The 21751-nt window shown below is 40.2% G+C and overlaps 1 pseudogene; it reads left to right on the top strand.

The window, feature by feature from the left end:
* The first annotated feature begins 8949 nt into the window (after positions 1-8949).
* LOC118664130 lies at positions 8950-20719 on the top strand (annotated as a pseudogene).
* Positions 20720-21751: the final 1032 nt, after the last annotated feature.

Below are 21751 nucleotides of genomic sequence, written 5' to 3'. Positions count from 1 at the left end.
CTTCTCTCTCATCGATGTTTCTAACTCTCTATCATTCTCCCTTCCTCTCTGTAAAAAATCAATAAAATATATTTTAAAAAATAATAATAAGTAAGTAAATAAATAAATAAATAAATAAATGTCAGATATAGGTAGTACAAGTAAATGTAATTTTTTTAAAAAATGATGAAGATGATAACCTCAAATCAGTGGGTAAAGGATAGCTTATTCAATAGTGTTAAGACAGCTGAGTCTATATTTAATTTGCATTTCCCTGATGGCTAATGATGCTGAACATCTTTTCATGTGCTTATTTGCCATTCATATATACTCTTTAGTGAAATATATTTTGCCATTATCTAATTGGATTGTTTCTTTATTCACTGTTTAGTTTTGAGAATTCTTTATATATTCTAGATACTAGTCCTTTGTTAATTATGTGCTGTGCAAGTGTGTTCTGCCATTCCAGTTTGTCTTTTCATTTTAACAGGATCTTTTGGAGAAAAAAGTGTTTTAATTTTGATAAAAATGGATTTCTCAAAATGTTCTTGCAGGTCATGCTTTTGGTGTCGAGTCAAAGAAATCACTGCCTAGCCCTAGAACCTGAAGATTTTGCTAAACTATCAAATATCTAACAGGAAATTAGGTGGTGTGTGTGTCTTGTGTAAGTAAGGGTCAGTACCCGCATGTGGAGGAACAAAGACGCAGAGTTGCCAGGAGAAACCTAGTCCCCAAGAGTTCGTACCAGCCTTGAAATTGGAAGCAGGTGGGGTATGTTCGATGTATTCACCTAGATCTTAAGGACAATCAGCTTTACTCAGGTGAACCCTAACTCTTTGGGAGGCATGGGAATGAAACTCTTCAGCTGTACCTGTGAGCCAGGGAGCTGAACAATCTGATGATCACTTCACACTCTAAATAACAGAGCTACTTACCCCAGGTCACACCCAGCAATGTTTAAAGTCAAGAAAATAACCCTGTCTACTGATTCAGATATTTTCACTATAAAAGAATAGATACTGGGACTTCTTTTGTTGCTCAAGGATAAAATATATGACAAATATTATTTGGCCTGCATGTACAGCAGAAAACATACTGCTTCCTATTAGACACTGAGATATCTCTTTTAATTTAGAATAAAATGATTATATCTGATGACTTAGGCTTCTCTATATTAGAAAAATGTGTATGGTCAAAATAAATTACTTAGATTATCTATTCACCATTTCATTAATATATCATTTCTTCAAGAGTCCTTCCAATGTTTCATTCAAGTAAGCATGACTTAGGAATCTGTCCAACCCTAGCCCACCGGGACCAAGCTGCCTTTCTGCATTACTTTAGATGACCTGGCTCAACCTACTTTCCAGTGTGCTGATGAACCTGAGTCCCATAAAGACTGACAGTAAGTTAGCAAAGGCCAAGGGCTAAAAATTTGCCCAAGAAAGCCACCTTCTGGGTCTTTGCTCTTTTTGAACAGAGAATGACCTGTGATTTCTTGCTGTTCTCAGCCCTTTCATAAGCTCATCAGATTTATCACTGTCTCTAATAAGCACAATGCTACTTGATGAAGCACATACTATCCTATATAATAAAAGCCCAGCGACCAAAACGGCAGAATGACCAGAACAACCAGAGACCAGAATGACCACAGCCCCTCCCCCTGGCTGGCCCTGATCCACAGCGGGATTGGGCCTAAACCAGCAGTTGGACATCCCCCTAAAGGTCCTGGATTGCAAGAGGGTGTAGGCCGAGGTGAAGGACCCTCCCCGCCCCCCCCCCCCCCATGCACCAGGCCTCTAGTTTATAATAATAAAAGCATAATATGCAAATAGAACAAATGACCAAACAGTAGAAAGACTGTCCGGACGACCTTTCAGACAACCACGCTATGACATGCACTGGCACCAGGCCAGCCAATGTGGGTGTGATGCAATTGATCGGGGAGCCCTGCCATCTCCCCACAATCATCCCACAGGGGGACACCCACGATCAATAGCTCCACAGAGGGAGGCCCAGGCCACCGGCCAGCAATGCTATGGCGGGTGTGCAGAGCCAGCCAGAGATTGCCCCACAGAGGGAGGTCCAGGCTAGCTAAGCGATCACACCCTACTCCTGTTGCCCACAGAGGGAGGCAACTGGTGGCAGGGGAGGGGTGTGGCAGCGCCACACAGATGACAAGCAGTGGCAGTGGTGGGGGCGGGGCCAGCTACCAACAGCCAGGGGAAGGAAAGCCCTGATATGCTCTGATCTTTGGCAAGGCCTAGGGACCCTACCCGAGAGGGCTCAGGCTGGGCTGAGGGATACCCTCCGCCCCATGCATGAATTTTGTGCACCGGGCCTCTAGTATTGCAAATAATATATTGATAAGAAAAAATGAAACTTTATTAATTGAATTAGTAAATTAAGCAGCATAATATAGTTCTTTTTAATATTTGGATTGAAAAGGAGTTGATGGACTCAATTTTCTGGAATTTATTTAAAAGTTTTAACGATCTTGCTTCAGGATTAAGTACTTATTCTGATTCCCAGCTCTTGTCCCTTTCAAGGTCACCAAATTTAAAGGGAAATATCAGATGGCACAGGCCCTGCAGAAGTGCTCTGTAGGGACAACCTGAAACTGTCACTTTTGTCTGAACCCTGTGCTAAAGGAACAGAACATGTACTCTTAGGAAGAAACTCAAGGCAGAGGATAATAAAGGCCTGTGCTATGCCCAGTGTAGCAGTAAGTAATTTATTTTGACTTATGAATGTGCCTTTAAAATATAGTGTCAATTATGGCTGCTTTCTCTAGCTGTGGCCCTCACATATACCGCATACCATGAGCAATATAATAGTCATTGTGTTCTTCACTGCCACACACATAAAAGAACATGCCAGTTTGACTTAAAAATGACTTTGATGAAGCAGCAAAATTTATTTATTTATATTAATAAATCGTTATAAAAGTGAACTAATTTATAATATTATAAATTATAAAATAATTATTAATTTTAATAAATTATTTAAAAATAATTTATCCCTTGATTACTCATCTTTTTATTATTCTGTGTTGTGAAGTGAGAACTAAATATAAAGGAATTCTGTTACACACCAGAATACAATAATTGTCTCAAGAAAGCACCTGTGTTATTACTTGCAGAGTGAACAAAACTGGCATTTTTTCGTGAAATACTATTTTACTGGAAGAATGACTGATAGAAAAACTATGATTATTCATACTTGGGTATTTTCTCAAAATAAACCAAATGAGTTTGCTATTTCAAGGACAACAATTGATAGCACACATTGCCAATGATAAAATTTTAAACTTTCAAGTAAAATTTAGAAACTCGTATCTTTCTCCATGAGCTTGACAGCTTCCTAATTTTTAAAGACTTTTCTGATGAGGTTGGTGATGATATCATCAAATGAAAGTTTTATGTATTGCACAGTGAAATGTATTAACACTTTAAAAGTTCTGGATAACTCAGTGAATCAATATTTTCTAAATGATAAATGCATGATGCTAAAAAAATCATGTGTGGTAAAAGATTAATTTAAAATGCAAGACTGACTGATGGATTTTAATTTAACAGGGTAGGGAAGTTTCATTGATATGGTTCATAGTCCACATTGCAACTAACCTTTAAGAGCTACCCCTTATTGAGTCCTCCATTTGTCTATGTGAGACCAATTTCCTTCAGACATATTTTAACCAAAATAACATCACAACCAATGGAATGCAGAAACAGATATGGGAAACCAGCTGTTTTCTATGAAAAAAGACATTATAGCAGACGAGTGGATAAAAAAACTGTGGTACATTTACACAATAGAATACTATGCAGCAGTAAAAAAGAAAGATCTCTTACCCTTTGAAACAGCATGGAGGGACTGGGAGAGTATTATGCTAAGCAAAATAAGCCAGTCAGAAAAACATAAGTATCACATGATCTAACACATATATAAAATTTAAAGAACAAAATAGGAGATTAAAAATGGCAGCAGAGTAAGTGGATGCTGCACAGATACACTCCCAGGACCAAACTGAGAGTACAACTGAAATACAGAAAACTTCATGAATAATCAATGGAAGACTCGCTGGAGAGAACCCTGAAAACCGAGGACCGAAAGTGGAGACCACATGGAAACTGGTACGAGTGGCAGAGACACAAAAGGGCTTGCTGGGCTCCCACAGCAACTGACGCTCTGGAGAGGTATCTCAGCTTTGGGGGGTTGCCACTGAGAACTCTGGGGTCTAACCCCCAAACTGGGCCCACCAGCAGAGAGCACCAGAACTGAGAAGGGTGCCCAAAGAACATCTGGCTGTGAAAAGCAGCAGGGTTGCTATCTGCCAGCGAGAGATGGCTGGAAAGGCAGGCACCTTCTTAAAGGACAAATCCACAGAGTTCCCTGTGTAATCACTCACCCTGTGTTCTGGCAGATAGAGGGCAAAGTGGACTGGAGCTGTGTGAGCAGAAGCCAGGATAGGGGGCTCTGGGGTTAGAGCTCAGAAGGCAGACATCTCGGTTTCCTGTGCCGAGTCATTCCCTCACACTGTGGAGGGCATCTTTCTCAAACAGACATTTGCTATACAGGTGGCTTTGCCTGAGGGGAAGAGAGTTGACACACCCTATTGGAAAAAATTGTCCCACTGTGAGGAGTTTCTGAGGGCCATTAAGAGACTGAAAATAACAATTAGCCTCTAGGCCAGTGGTTCTCAACCTTGGCTGCACATTAGAATCACCTGGGAATCTTTTTAAAATCCTGATTTCTGGGCCTTATCCTCCAGAAATTCTTTTTCTTTCTTATGGAGTGGGGCCACAACATTAGTAACAAAGAAACAGAATTTCTGGAGGATGGGGCCCAGAAATCAGGATTTTAAAAAGATTCCCAGGTGATTCTAATGTTCATGGTTGAGAACCACTGCTTGAGGCAGAAGCAATTGCCCCACCATGTTAAAAAAAAAACAACCCAAAACTTGCCACATCTGTGGACAATTGCCTGAGGACTATTTGAGCTGGAATCCTATCAGTCTCAAATAGTCCTCAGGCAATTGTCCACAGGTGTGGCAAGTCTCTAGTCTAGAGACTTTGAGTCTTCATCTGATCTAATTAGCCAGAACCAGCATTTGATACTATCCTGCACTAGAGATTGAGAGGCATAGCAGATCTAATACAGTCACAATCCCAAGCAGGTAGCCAAAATGAGGAGACAAAGAAACAACCCCCAAATGAAAGAACAAAAGAATTCTCCAGAAGAGGAGATAAATGAAATAAAGATAAATTTATCTGATATGGAGTTGAGAATAATAAAGTTAAAGAAGCTCAACAGCATGAGAAAAGATATAGTAGCTATGAAAACATAAATAAAAAATGGCATAGCTGGTGCTTGCCTACTTTTAGGGCAGAGCAAGGCCCAATGCCCTCAGGAGTTCTACCTGAAGGCCTGTAACAATGGGCTTGAACCAAACCAAATTAGGAGGCCTCTCCCCACAGAGATCTCACACATTCGTTGTGTTTGATGTGATTTTTCTGGCTTCATAATAGGAATCTGCTCAATAAATATTTTAATTCAATAAAAAGTTATTCAGCACCTACCAAGTGGAAATCACAGTGTTTTTGAGAATGCACATCAAGTAAGATGTGGCTCTAATAGCATAGTCTATTGAGAGAAACAAAAAATAATAGCAAACGTGTATGTGGCATCAGGTACCATTTTTCTTTCCTCCTGGTATTTTCTTATTTAATTCTCGTAAGTCCCTATTTTAGAATAATTCCCATCTATCAGAGGAGAAAATTGAGATTTAGGAAATATTAACATTACAGTAAGCTGTAGAGCTGGGAGAAGAACCCAGATGCAGTTGATATAAAAGTGTGAACTTTCAACTGTCCCTGAAAATGGTATTGAAAATGCGACAACAGAGTTCAAACAGAGGAGAGGAAGAGACCAATTGTAGGAGGGGAAAGCCTGACAATGAGCTGGGCCTGGAAGGAAAGGTAGATCTTCCACTGGAGGTGGTCTGGGGGAGGAAGGTGCATTCCAGCAGAGCTACTGCGTGAGCAAAGGCAGTGGTCACTAGGATGTCTGGCACATTTGCAATATTGTGACTTGAGATTAGAAAAACACATAGAACAACATTGAGTAAAGCTTTAAAAAGGAGGTTGGAGATTTAAGACTTTGTTCTAGGGCAGCGGTTCTCAACCTGTGGGTCGAGACCCCTTTGGCGGTCGAACGACCCTTTCACTGGGGTCGCCTAAGACCATCCTGCATATCAGATATTTACATGACGACTCATAACAGTAGCAACATTACAGTTATGAAGTAGCAACGAAAATAATTTTATGGTTGGGTCACAACATGAGAAACTGTATTTAAAGGGCCAGAAGGTTGAGAACCACTGTTCTAGGGGGTGGCAGCTCTCAAGGTCTTTGGAAAGGGATTGCCATGCTCCAAGCTGTGCCCTCTGTAGATAGCGACTGCACACTTAGACATCTGCGTTTGCTTAGCCACGGAAATCTCAAGGGCTGTAACTGTTTCTCCAAAGGAATTCCTAACGCTTTAATTTGCAGCAGGCCAGAGCGTCTGCCTGCTTGGCGTTAGGGTTTGTGTGTGGCTTTGTTTTGACAAACTTTGGCCATGATTCGCTAACATGAAGCAGAGCTGGGTCATGACTCCATTGGCAGCAGGAAGCTTCCTGCCAACTGTCAAACCAAGATCTCAAAGACAAGCCTTCTTTCTTCCCTGACCTCCTCCTCTCTTTCCTTTTCCCTTCAAGTGGCGGCGTTAACCTACTGAGATCTTTGAATGCTTGCAGGAAGTTGGTTTTTAACCACTGGTGGTCTCAAGCAAGCCCTAGTAGGGTCAGAAATTAAGAAGCAGGAAATTGGATGGCATCCACCTGTAACCGCCCCAGTTGTCACCTGCACTTCCCAGACAGTGCCAAGATTCTCCATTTGGAAATCTTCTAGGAGGTTGCTGAGTGAAATGCTACTGCGTTTCAACATTCCAGCGTGCCCAAATAACCTACTGATCATAGTGGTTCACATGAAATTATAACATTTAAAAAATGCAAATGCAATTATTAAAATATATATATGCAGGCATACCTGCTAACCTCTGTGGGGACTAGGGAGGAGGGGTGGTGAAGTACGATTTAAATTGTAAACCACTTTAAAAAAATCACTATCTCAGGAAGTTTTCTCATCATTATTTGGGGAAGACAGTGGTGTGGGGAAGCCAGTAACTGTATGACTGTTAGATGGTTAAGCTTTGTCTTTCTTTTTCTTAACTTTTTAAAAAAGTTGTGTTTAACATCTCAAGGAAGCTAACAAAAAAGTTAAATAATTTATTTCCCAGGTGGAGGTAATTGAAGCAAAAAGACAAGAAGAAAGTTCTTAGCTCTTGTCTGAGAAGACAAGTATCTTTTTCCTTAAGATAGATAGCTCTGGTATGTGCAAAGAGAAGACAGGCCAGGAAGAATGATGGGAAATTCTGAAGTGATTACAAACCACATGGCAGGAGCAAAATACATCCATTTAGGATGAATTTATTTTGGGGGACTCCTTGAACTCTAAAACAATTTGGATCTCTTGAAAGCAGTTCTCTTGATTAAAATGTTTTTTCTTTTCCTCTTATAAAGCATCAGTTTTACATTTAAATGGATTCTGTATCATCACCGAATTATGGATTTGTATCCACTTAAAACACATGTACCCATTTCATATCCTCATTAAGCAGTTTTTGTATTATGTCATCAATTGCAAATTAATGGCTTTCATTTCTCACAGTGTAATGTCTATGACTGCAAGCACAAGAGATTTTCAAGTTTAAGCTGAACTTTTTCACGTGACTGTATATTTCAACTTTTCTATTTTGCCATTTACAGAAACTCTAAGTAAAGATGAGATGACATAAAAGAACTAGAAAGATGATTTGACTTTTTAAAATCACTTTGGCATTGAGAAAACATGCCTTTGCTCTGATTTTTGTCTTCAGCATGAAGATGGTTTGCAGAAGGCCAATTGGGAAATCTTGGCAGATGTCAGGAAAGTGGCAACCTGAGAAATCAAAGCTGACACAAGAAGGGCCTGGTGATGTAAAGGAGACTTCTTTCTATTTGTCTGTATTGGTGTGTCCAGTAGTTTACAACTGGCCAGCAGGGTGGAAAGCACACCACCATGTTAAGAGTAATGAATATTAGCCCTGGATCACTAATGCAGTTGGAAAGGGCATCATCCCAATACACCAATGTCGTGGATTCAATCCCTAGTCAGGTCCACATATAAGAATCAACCAATGGCCCTAACCGGTTTGGCTCAGTGGATAGAGCGTCGGCCTGCGGACTGAAAGGTCCCAGGTTCGAGTCCGGTCAAGGGCATGTACCTTGCTTGCGGACACATCCCCAGTAGGGGGTATGCAGGAGGCAGCTGATCAATGTTTCTCTCTCATCAATGTTTCTAACTCTCTTTCCCTCTCCCTTCCTCTCTGTAAAAAATCAATAAAATAAATTTAAAAAAAAGAATCAACCAATGAATGCATAAGTAAGTAGAATTGGTGTTTCTCTCTCTCTCTTCCCTTCCTGCTCTCTCTAAAATCAATTTAAAAATCTTTTAATAAAGGAGTAGTGAATATCAGACCAGGAGGAAAGAATGGGAGTACCTGGGATCCATCTTCAGGAAAGTGGGAAGATCTCCCAGAAACATTTCCAGAAAAACTTGAGAGTGATGGTTTTTCTTTATAATTGGTTATGTGAATATCAATATTTTCTGGTTCCTTGGTTAAGTATATCATTTTCGGTGACCACAACTTTGTGTGTACCATTCACATACTCAGAATCTCTCTCTCTCTCATTACTTTGGGATAAAGTTCAATTGCCTTGGTCAGATATTTAGAGCCAGGCATGACTGAGCCCCCATTAGCTATTTCAGCATTACAGATGCTGGAATGCTGAGCACTGAAGGATGAATAAAATTGCATTAGGCAAAGATGGTTAAGGAAGAGGAAATCCAGGTGCAAGACAGAAGAAGTCAAAAATATGAAAGCTTGGAAGGGCTAGGTGTGTTTGGAGAATGGTAACTTATACAGTGTGACTGGAATGTAAGATACATGGAAGGACTCAGGAAAGATGAATTATCAAAGAAAGGTGGGTTTGTGTAACACAGTGTCTTGTGAGCCATGTTAATGAGGTTGTGTTTTATTTCTGTAGCAAGGATTTTCACAAGGAAACATGTTATAATCAGTGCTGGATTTTAGAAAGGTGATTGTCCACAGATGGATGTCCCAATTGACATTGATAGAAAGAGCCAGATAACCTCCAAAGGTCCTCTGAAATACTGTAATTCCACAAAAACTTTCTACATTTGTTAGAAATTACAAATTACCAAGACCTCATGGTGAAAATATTTAGAAAACTGGCAAACTCCTCTTTCTCTATATGTTATTTCCAAAGAAGATAATCTTTAATCCTCTCTTCTATCCAATTTTTTCTGTCTTGGAAAAGTAGGCCAACAATGTTTGGGAAAATGCAATCCACCCATTTTTTTTTTTTTTTTAAAGAGCTGGTTTCTTAATACCTATATGAGCCAATTTTGAATCCACAGGAATTTTCTTAGAAAAGAGGTTCTGGCAAAATGTTCTTCCAATCTAATTCTGGTGGGGATCTATGGGAGGTGAGTATAAGTTGTTATAGTTAGAGAGTATAAGAGCGGAAGGAGAACATTGAGCACACTACACACTCAATACTAAAAATGTATTATGAAATATCTGAGGCTTTTTTAGTTCATGTTGAAAAGCAACAGTTAGTCAAAAAAGCATAAGGGCTGCAAACTTATATAACCTATATTCCAGTATTTTATCAGGTGCTTATTTATTGGTAAAGATTCTGTAACCACATTCATATATATTTTTGAGGACTGTGCAAGGCACTATAGATATATTGGTGAATGCAGACACAGTCCTTGCCTTCATGGAGCTTACATCTGAAATCAGGATGCAAAAAGATAAATAAGCAATTACAATAATACTAGAGGCCCAGTGCATGGAAATTCATGCACTGGAGGGGGGGTCCCTCAGCCTAGCCTGCCCCGTCTCACAGTCCAAGAGCCCTCAGGGGTGGGAGGAAACCCGGAAATCAGGGGAAGGCAATACCCCCATCACATCTCTGCTGCTGCCACTGCCGGCAGCGCAAACCTCAGCCGCCCCTGGTTACCTGAGCTTCGGGCAGCCCTGGGCAGCTGGGCAGCCACCATCAGGGGCTTGCCTGCACCTTGAGCCGGCCCTGGGCGGCTGGAGGGCTGAGGGGACGGGGGCCTGTGGAGGCAGGTGTGCAGAGTGACCAGGCCTGCCTGGGAGCGGGACCAGCCTTGCCATGTGTCTGCCACCCCAGTGGGGCTGAGGGGACTGGGCACTGCCATCTTGTGGCTGTGGGCACCACCATCTTTGAGAGCGTGGCAGTCAATTAGCATATTCCCTCCTTATTGGCTGTGGGTGCCGCCATCTTTGAGGGCATGGCAGTCAATAAGCATGTCCCTCCTTATTGGCTGTGGGCGCTGCCATCTTTGCGACAGTGTGAGGGTCAATTAGCATATTACCTCTTTATTAGATAGGACTAGTGGCCTGGTGTATGAAATTCGTGCATGGGAGAGGTGTCCCTCAGCCTGGCCTGCACCCTCTCCAATCTGAGACCCCTCAGGGGATGTCTGACTGCCAGTTTAGGCCCGATCCCAAACTGGCAGTTGGACATCCCTCTCGCAATCCGGGACTGCTGGCTCCTAACCGCTCACCTGCCTGCCTGCTTGCCCCCAACTAGCCCCCCTGCTGGCCTGACCACCCCCAACTGCCCTCCCCTCCTGGCCTGATGGCCCCTAACCACCTCTGCCTTGGCCCTGCCACCATGGCTTTGTCCAGAAGGACGTCTGGAAGGTCTCCTGATCTAATTAGTATATTACCCTTTTATTAGTATAGATGACATAATAATAATTATAGTGTGAAAGTGATTTGATGGAGGAAGTACAAGTTGCTATACAGAGTAAATTTTGAGGGCAGGGAACACATCCTTGAATAAATTGCAACTAAGCTGAATCTAAACCATAAGCAGATTTATTGATGATAGCCATTCTGACAGGTGTGAGGTGATATCTCATTGTGGTTTTAATTTGCATATCTCTGATGATTAGAGATCTTGAGCATATTTTTATATGTTGATTGGCCATCTGTATGTCTTCTTTGCAGAAGCATCTAGTCAGGTCTTTTGCCCACTTTTAAATTGGATTAGTTGGTTTTCTTGGTGTTGAGTTTTATAAGTTCTTTATAAATTTTGGATATTAAGACACTATCAGATGTATCATTGGCAAATATGTTCTCCCATTAGAAAAGGGAACCCTTGGGTACTGTTGGTGGGAATGAAAACTGGTACAGCTACTGTATAAAGCAGTGTGGAGTTACCTCAAAATATTAAGAATGGAGCTGCCTTATGACCCAAGGATTTTACTTCTGGGAATTTATCTGAAAAAAACCAAAACACCAATTTGAAAGAACATATGCACCCCTATGTTCATTGCAGCATTCTTTACAATAGCTAAGATCTGGAAACAGTCCAAGTGCCCATCAGTAGATGATTGGATAAAAAGACTGTGGTATATTTACACAATGGAATACTACTCTGCCATAAAAAAGAAGAAAATTTTACCCTTCATGACAGCATGAATGGATCTGGAGAAAATTATGCTAAGTGAAATTAGCCAGTCAGAGAAAGACATGTACCATATGATTTCATTCATATGTGAAATTTAATGAACAAACTCAACTACCAAGTAAAATAGAGACACACTCATAAAGAGAGCCAGTAGCTCTGGGGTATGGGGTGTGTTGTGGGAGGTGTGAAAGGATTGAGCAAAAAAGAAAAAAAACAGAGAACTCATGCACATGACTTGGGTGGGGGGTAAGGTGGATGGAGTTGGAAGAGTGCATAGAGGGAATAAATGGTTCTGCACAAATAAATAAAATAAAATAAAAATAAAACATAAGCAGAACCTCATCCAGCAAAACAAGTGGTCAAGGAAGAAAAGAGTGGATGCTAGTATGAGCTGGATTTAGGCAAAGAACCAGAGTCAAGATAAATAATTGCATTCTGGAAATCAAGTAGTTCACCCAAGCTGGAATTTGTATAAACACTCTGTGTGTGCTGAGTGTGGAGGTGGGAAGTAGGTTGGAGGTTGGAGTACCTATAGATGAAGCTGGAGAGGTATGTAAGTAGGAGCCACATTCTACCAAGTCCTGCAATACTTACAACAGAATTGGGGAGTTATCCTGAGGGCATATGAGAACCATTGACTGCTTTTAAACAGAGGCATGATCGTGATCCTATCTGACTCCCAGAAAGATCACTCTGGCCATGGAGTGGAGAATGGGTCGGTAGGTGTGGGGGAGTCGCCCAATACAGAAGGATGTGGTCACCCTCAAGAGAGGCCATGAAAGCCTAAACAAGAAGAGGGAAAATGGAAACAGAAGTGGATTTGAGAGGTATTTACAAGGGAATATAGATAAGACTTCGTAATTGTTCTTCAGAGTGAGGGGGAAAAGGGAGACAAGGTTAATTCCCAGGTTTCTGGCTGGACTAGTGTTTAATGACTATGTTCTGAGAGAGGGCACTTAGGAGGAACAGATGAAGGGGTGAAGACAACGAGTTCAGTTTTGTTGCTCTGTCTGATGGACATTCGAACAAAATCTAATAGGTAATTGGATATATATTTGGACTTGGAACGCTGATTGATATTTGAGGCTTATTAGCAGCATATACAGATATCCCCCCAGAAATATATACACACTTTAACAGCTGGTAGCTTGATTTTGAAAATTACATGTATTTTAATAAACACTGCCTTTATAATTATTCAAAGTGTATATATACATTTTGGGGGACACCCTATCGATGATCATGGGAGACAATGCATGTAACAAATGCTTAAATCTTCTGGGTAGCAGAACTCCTAACATCCATGAGTACTACTTAAAATGGAAAGAATTGCCCCATTTCTAAGTCCCTTTTATCATAGCCCTGGAATGCAAAAACGCTTATTCCATCCCATATCTAGGATCCAAAGAGTATTCACGTCTTTCATCTAACATAGAATTCTCTGTTTCCTTTCACTGATTTTGAAGCAATTACTTTAATATCCTTGGAGCTTACCTTGATTTCATCATTATTCTTATAGTCTGAAGAAAGCTGTACACATTTTTGTGATATAACCCAAAAAGAGTAAAATAGAATACAAAAGAGTAAAATCAGGACATTTGGTTTCAGGCAAAATAACTGAGTTATGTTTTAAGGGGAATTATTTGGGTCAAATGATATTTAATTTAAACTGCATCCTCCCTATTCACTTTTTAATTAATTCATTGTAGCCTGCCCTGACATGGTCAGACTTATTTAGGATCCCTTGTTCACAAAGATCAAATTGCTTTTCTAAAGTACATTTGGTTTCTAAAACTTGGCATCTCTGAGCTTCTGGTGTCAATACAAAGAGCACATACATATTCCAACAAACCCTGGATTGTTGATAGTGAAAGGCATCGGTGCCTGGCCTTTGAGAGGAAGGACACAGCACATTTCTTCATAGGGGGAAGTGATGGAGCTATTATTACTTTCAAGACATCCCTGGTTTGTCCATTCAGAAAAGCACAAGTCAGGCTCTGTGGCCATTCAAAAGGGGAGGCTGTGAAAATGGGTCCCCTGGTGACACTTTGACTGCCAGCCTTTCCCTCACATCTACCCTGCAGCAGAGGGTTCCCAGACCAGGGTTTGTTAACCTTGACCTCCCCTATCACCATGGAAACGCAACACAGCCAAGGGAACTTCCTCTGTGATTATCATTCACTATAAAGAAATAGAATAGAAAATAGAACAGGAAAAACATTGCCTGTTTCATCTTGCCATTTGGCCTTTTTCTTTAGATCAAAGAATCTCCCAGTGAGTTCGTTGGAAGTTTGGTGTGGCAGTTATCAGACTTATACTCTGTGGCATATTCATGTTTGAGGAGTTGAGGCTCTCCTGCAGTATAGTATTAAATTACTTGGAGTAATAATGATATCTTTAATACCATGCACTCCTTAAAACTGTGGGCAAAGTATACAGCATGCATGTACATGTCACTTAAAAGGGGTCCATAGCTTTCCTCCTAAATTCTGGCATCCAGAAAAGATGAAGCATTGACTTGGTCCCATACAATCATTTAACAGATCAGGAAATGAAGCCCAAAGAGATTACGTTCTGCTTTCACTTCCTTTCTTCCTTCTGCTCCTTTTTCTTCTTCTCTTACTCCTACCTATCTCTCTTCCTCCTTTGTCTTCCTAAACTGACAAAGCTGTATATTTTTTGAAATTTGTGTTGGTCTGAGTTAATGTTAAATAAGAGTGGAAGAGTTCCTCATGAGAGGCACAGTGGACAAAGAATAGGAACGCAGTTGGAAGAAGACCTAGACTCACAGTGAAGATTACCAAAAAGTAAGCAAATTCTTTCAAAAATACTGGATTTTGGTCATCAATTAATGCAGGGGCCCTGGCAACAAGCAGTCAGGACCTGGTGTGTTCTTAATATGTGTTTCCCATTGTACTTGTTGCTTTGGCAATTGTCTTTCCTTCTATCTTCAGGAATGGAGCAGATCAGCAGTACCCTCAAACTTACTAGGGAGCCGAAACCGGTTTGGCTCAGTGGATAGAGTGTCGGCCTGCGGACTGAAAGGTCCCAGGTTCGATTCCGGTCAAGGGCATGTACCTGGGTTGCGGGCATATCCCCAGTAGGAGATGTGCAGGAGGCAGCTGATCGATGTTTCTCTCTCATCGATGTTTCTAGCTCTCTATCTCTCTCCCTTCCTCTCTGTAAAAAATCAATAAAATATATTTAAAAAAAAAAAAAACTTACTAGGGAAATAATGAGACAGGAGACTTGAAAATTCTAGGAATTCTTCCCTGAATTAGATTCTTCCTCCAGGAGAATAGAAAAGGTGTACTTTATTATCTTAACTAGAGGCCCGATGCATGAAATTTGTGCATGGGAGGGAGGTGCCTAAACCAGTAGTCAGACATCCCTCTCAAAATCTGCTGGCTCCTAACCACTCACCTGCCTGCCTACCTAATCACCCCTAATTGCCTCTGCTTGCTGGCCTGATTGCACCCTAACTGCTTCCCTGCCAGCCTGATCTCCCCTAACTGCCTCTGCCTCTGCCTCAGCCGCTGCCACCATGGCTTTGTTGGGAAGGAAGTCGGACGTCCAGAAGATGTCCAGTCGACCCAGGCTAATTAGCATATTACCCTTTTATTAATATAGATGAGTTGAACCCAGTTACTTTCATTTGTGATGTTTTATTATGTGCTGCTATTTGTTCTAAACCTTTAAGTCCCCAGGCACACTAGCATAGAAAATCTACTCCTTGGGCTTTGGGGTGAGAACCAGTAAGACTGAGTGGTGGCTCTGGCCAAGTCTCAGAGCCTCTTTAGTTCTCGCTTTCCTCTTGTGCAAAATGGCAAGCACAATAATGCCTACTTCCAGGGACATACAAGAATTAGATAAATTAACGTATATAATGTGTCAGATATGGGATCAGTAATGGTTTCTTATTGCCTCTCCCCGGGCTCCTGGCTTTGTACCAACAACACAACTGGTTCGGAGTATAGAAAATTCTGGAGGAAATGTTTTGTGCTATTTATTCTACACTTAAGAATAAAAAAGAAATATTCAAGCCTCATTTACTCTTTGTTTTTTGTGGAGCTTTTTGGTGAATATGAATGAGCAGGTCTGGCAAAAAAAAAAATTGGTATCACTCCATTTACAGTTAAAAAGCACTTTATGACTTCAGGGAACATTTTAAGGAAGAATTTCCCAACATTTTCTGACTTAACAACTCTTTTATGATATAATCTTGCCACACCCCCTTTGGAATTTTAACAATTATTTTTACATCACTTGTATTTAAATATTATTTTAAATTAAACATAGGCATATTTTAGATCTATGTTACAAATTCTTAAGCTAGATACTGAGCATATGGGTATTCATTATATTATTATCTACTTTTTTGTATTCCTGACATTTCATCATAAGACAGAAAATATTATGCCAATATTTATTTTTAATAATTTAATTAATTGAATAATTATTGTATTGTATTGTTTACAATTTTTTAATTGATATTTTAGAGAGAGGAAGGGGAGGGGGGAGAGAGAGAGAGAGAGAGAGAGAGAGAGAGAGAGAGAGAGAGAGAGAGAAAGAGAGAGAGAGAGAGAGAGAGAAATATCTATTTGTTCTTCCACCTACTTATGCATTCATTTGTTGATTCTTGTATATGCCCTGACAGGGGATCTAACCACAATCTTGGCATATGAGGTTGATGCTCTAACCAACTGAGCTACCCTGCCAGGGCTAGTCTAATAATTATTTTAATAAAGAAAATTTTTAATAATATTTTGATTTATCAAGTGATATACATTTTGATTTATTTTAAGTTAATTCTATATAAAAAAGAATGTTACAAACAAATAATTTTTGTGTGTGTTTATATCCATGGCAGATATTGGTGTAGTTTTCATTTCTTGTGATGTATTGTCTGATTTTGTGAAGAAATTTGAACATGACTTTACATCATATTTGACTTTGGGCCAAACATATTTTAAAATGAATTGCAGTCAACTATAAGTTCTAGAATCAACAATTGCTTTCATAACATAATGTTTGAAACTTCTCTTTTAAACTTAAAAAGAATAAACTGATAGTTTTTAGATAAATATAATTTTCAATTTTGTTTCTAAATTGTAAGATGAGGCTTTGATTTGCAAACACTTCTCCACAAATAACACACTGGAGCTGGTAGTCTTTTTCTCAATAGATGGAACATCACACTGTGTATAATCACAGCTGTATTTTACATTTTAAACACCACTAAGCTACATCCTGATGAGTGATATGAGAACCTTGAATGCTACCTATGGATCTAGAGGGAGTATCTTGAGACAGAATTATTGTCATTTTTATTCTTCCATTTAACTTTCTGTATTTCAATAGCAGTTTTCCTTCAAATTAAAAATGTATGACTAAGAGTAAAAGCAATATAAAATGATCTATGGATTAAAAATATTGTGGCAGCTATAGGGGTTTAGTGAGATAAATGTCTGAGTGATTGAGTCATGAAGACCCTTGTTTGATGTCCTCCAAGTCCTGGGCATTCACAGACCTAGACAAAGGAACCAGCAGTGACATGAGCACCCATCCTCCCCATTTTAAACACCTTCACTAATCCTTACTAGTAATGTTCTTTCCCACCTGGGAAAGTTGTTGTGTAATGATAACCTGAGCAACAAAACAACAAACAAATTAGTTCTGTTGCATGATCACCATTTGATTAGAACACTTGGAACCAATACCATTTTTCCAGTAAAGAAAAGAATAAAAGTCTTCATACACTTAACCTCTATGGCTTATCAAACTATAAACAAGTCAACTATTTGGGTCATAAAATAAGGGGGTTCCAGGAGTTTTAAAAAGTTAGAAATAATTTTCCTCATTCAAGCAGCTGCTATTATAATGGATAATTCACGGCAGTTGTTTCAATAATCTCTATTTTTCTCAAACCTCAGACCCACCAGATTTACTCTCACCTTGAACCTACTAAGAAAACCAGAGCCAGAAAACTTGAGCTCCCATTTCCAGTCACTCTGAAAACATATTCCCTCATTCCACATACATTCCAAAACCCTCCCAGCCTGGGCTACCTCCTAGAACAATAGCCGTGCTCTGAGCCTTGATCTCCTCTCTTGTCTCACTATTGATTCCCACTCTCTTCTGTCCTTAAATTTCTCCATCTCTTCTGAGTTTCATTTTAAACCTATGACAAGCTGGTTGTCATTTATCCCTCCCAAAATTTTCTCCACTTTGTTTCATTCTCAAAATATTAGCTTGGCTCTTTCCCTTTATTGTCAAGCTCACTGAGTCCCCAGTCATGCACCTTCCACATCCTCTCTGTCCATTCCTCTCCAACCATTGCAATTTAATTTCTACCTTCAACACTACCTTGGGGCCACCAACAATTTACTGAAGGACACTGTCATCTAATGGCCTCTTCCATGCCAGCCTTCCTTGTCATCCTCTCCATGATACTGTCCAATAGTCATTCCCTCTACTATCTTTCCTGCTTTTCCCCCTCTTCTTTCACTTTTTACTTTCACGCCTTCTGAATGTAGATCTTCAACTACATTTTCTCTTTGGTTCTCTAATTCTCTTCTCATCTCTCCTTAAATTCTCTCTCTCTCTCTCTCTCTCTCTCTCTCTCTCTCTCTCTCTCTCTCTCTCTCTCTTTCTCTCTCGCTCTCGTCTTCTGATTCAACCTCAGAAATACTCTTCCCATTTCTTCTTCTGCTATTCAAACCCTCTGCCATCAGTGGAGATCAAGACCTTATTTCCTTCTCCTTAAAGGAAAATTCATTCATCAACTTGTTATTCTACAGTGCTGCGTCAACCTAACTTTCTGGCATTGTCTACATATTACTCTCATAAAAACACCTACTCTAAATTTTTAAAAAATCTGGTTTAATCTTCCAAAAATCCTCCTTTGCTTTTCATCTTTACATGTTTGTCAATGCTGTTCCACCTACCTTGCATCCCCTTTCCTCCTCCTCTAAGTCTTACCCGTATTAAATGCTAATTCCTCCTTGAAGCTTTGCCTAATTTCCATCATTGAAATTCCAGCACTTCCTTCATTAAATATCTCCTTACTTTGTTCTTACCTCACTCACTTGCGTTTTGCCTCATAAAAGAATCAAAGGGATCACTTGCACAAATATTTCAGGATAATTCTGCTTTCAGTTATTCTGTCCTCTGGATCCTTTGACCTATATATGATACATCAGCACCCAAACAACGTCATCCAGATTGTGTTTTGTGACTGACATCTGTTGAGGATCCTCCACAAATACACCTTTATTACTGGTAATAGCACTTCTCTCTAACCTGAGGAACAATCTCTACCCTACTTTATGCATTCTTTGGGGTTGTTAAAGTGTCTTTCCCAGCCAAGAAGTGGGCCCATTAGAACTTTTTTCCCAGTATAACTTGAATCTTATTCAAAGTAACACAAGGAAAACAAAAGATTATATATTATTTAGCCCATTCATGTCTCCTGAAAAGACTGAATTTAGTTCCTTCTGCAAAAGTCCTTAGTGCTACGTTACTATTCTTTCCAAAGTTTTTTCTTTGATTCTGAGCTGGCCAATCTTTACCAATACATTCCTTTTTTGTTTAATTTATCCAGAATTTTGTCTGTCACTTGAAACCCAAGAAGTCTGACTAATACTCTATTGTATCTCAAGTGCCAAAAATTCCATTATAGCATGCATTTAAATTGGGGTCACTCAATTCTTTCTGTTACTGGACTTATGTCCCTCCTATTCTAGAGTTTTGGCATTGGAAGATATTTTACTCATCTTGTTATCTCCAGTTGCAACTAGGTCAATCTTGGTGTGGGGTAAACATTCCTTAAGTGTTAGGAATTTAATGGACTTAAATGACTTTCCACTCAGAGGCAGATCAGACAATAACTATGGGGGAGGCAAGAGTTATAAATTAGAGTCCGTGGTGACCTGAAACTGGGATAGAGGCTAATGTTGCAGCCATCAGGCATAAGAATCAGCAGGTACACTCTGGAACCTGGCAGGCACCTGCCACTAGACCCACTCCCATTGGAACAGGACACAGGCCTGGGAATCTAATGCAGTTGCAATGCTGACAGAGGTAGCTCTGTCTGTCTCACAAGTACTGTTTCTAAGGGACATGAGTGTGACTGTTCACTGATCAGGCAGTAGTGAAGCTGAACGAATGGGCCGTCTCAGCTGGCAGATGGGGCGCACTGACCAGAGGTCAGAGATTGCTCAGAAGCCCAGTAGTTGATGAGTAAAAGTACGATTCAGGGACTGATACTAAGGCATTGGGAAGGAGGTTGGTAAAAGCAAGACAAGGGTTGGAATTAAAGAGGAATGAGAAGCCAAATGTACTAGTAGCAAGATTATACTGCTGAACAAAGGGATGCTGGTCAACTAGAGAGGTTCACTAAAAAGGCAATTTCTGCCTGAAGTCTGTCTTAATCTTGAAAGTGTGGGTAGGGCTGGACCTGCAGGGCAAGAAAAGAGGGAGCTCTTTCACCAAGGATCCACCAAGATGGGCACAAGTTCACACTAAGGCCATGAGGAAGATGGCCTCAGTCATCATCAAGAAGTACTACATGCACCTGGGCACTGACTTCCACACCAAGTGTGTGTGTGAGGAGATCGCCATTATCCCCAGCAAAAAGCTCTGTAATGAGATAGCGGGCTACAGCACATCTGAGGAAGGGGATTCAGAGAGGCCTTGTGAGAGGTATATCCATCAAACTGCAGGAAGAGGAGAGAGAGGAGAGAGGAGAGAGGAGAGAGGAGGAGAGGGGAGAGGGGAGAGGGGAGAGGGGAGAGGGGAGAGGGGAGAGAGGGAGAGGAGGAGAGAGGAGAGAGGAGAGAGGAGAGAGGAGAGAGGAGAGAGGAGAGAGGAGAGAGGAGAGAGGAGAGAGGAGAGAGGAGAGAGAATTATGTTTCTGAGGTCTCAGCCCTGGATCAGATCTCTGAAGTTGAACCTGACACTCAGGTAATGCTGAAGCTCTTGGACTTTGGCAGTCGGTTCAACCTGCAGGTCACTCAACCTACAGTTGGGATGCATTTCAAAACACCATATGGAGCTATTTGAATCTTTCTGCTGTGCTGTAATATTTTCAATAAACCATAGACTGAAATAAAAGGGGGAAGAAGACAGAAGCTGGGATCAAGACTGGGTCGCATGAAAGCTTCTGTACAGTAGTAGTCTTGCTTCCTGAGGCCAATTGTTTGAACGGATCTGTGAATAACGTTGTGAACTTATTCTGTGTTTTAAGATGTTTAGTGAGGTCATTATAGACTAATATCAATTGCTACTGCAGTAAAAATGTCTGCTGAGAATAAAAGATTTCTAAGACCCACATAAATGACACATATACAAGCTTCATAAACTACTTTTTTATTTTATATGTTTTGAAGTTATGTTGTTAGGTACAGACCAGTTTATAATTACTGTATCTGCCTGGTATATTGTTCCTTTTATCAATAGGTCATGACCTTCCTTCATCTCATAATTATTTTTGCCTTAGAATTTTTTTCTATCTAGTTGCTATGGCACTTTTGCTTCATGGCTCTTTGGTGTAATTTATTCTGTTGCTATACTTTCAACTGGTCTGTATACTCATATTTTAAACTAGAGGCCTGGTGCACATGTGGTTTTAGAGCTGGGTTCTCTATTCTGTTCCATTGTTCTGTGTATCTGTTTCTCTGCCAATACCATGCTGTTTTGATTATCCTAGTTCTGCAGTATATTTTGAAGTGAGGTAGGCAATACCTCTGGCATTTTCTTTTTTTTCTTAAGGATTGCTTTGGCTATTCTGGGTCTTTTGTGGTTCCATATAAATCTGATGATTTCTCATTCTATTTTTTTAAAAAATGACATTGGGATTTTGATGGGGATTGCATTAAATCTGTATATTGCTTTGGGTAAAATGGCCATTTTAATTATGTTGATTCTTCCAATCCATGAACACGGGATATTTTCCCATTTTTGACAAAGGAGCCAGAAATTCACATTGGAGTAAAGATAGTCTCTTCAATAAATGGTGCTGGGAAAACTGGAAAGTCGCATGCAAACAAATGAAACTGGATTGCAATTTGTCCCCATGTTCAAAAATTAATTCAA

Source organism: Myotis myotis, unplaced genomic scaffold (genome assembly GCF_014108235.1).
Source record: "Myotis myotis isolate mMyoMyo1 unplaced genomic scaffold, mMyoMyo1.p scaffold_m19_p_10, whole genome shotgun sequence".
Taxonomy (NCBI): domain Eukaryota; kingdom Metazoa; phylum Chordata; class Mammalia; order Chiroptera; family Vespertilionidae; genus Myotis; species Myotis myotis.
The sequence above is the reverse complement of the archived record's forward strand: the minus strand, read 5'-3'. Positions and strand labels throughout refer to the sequence as shown.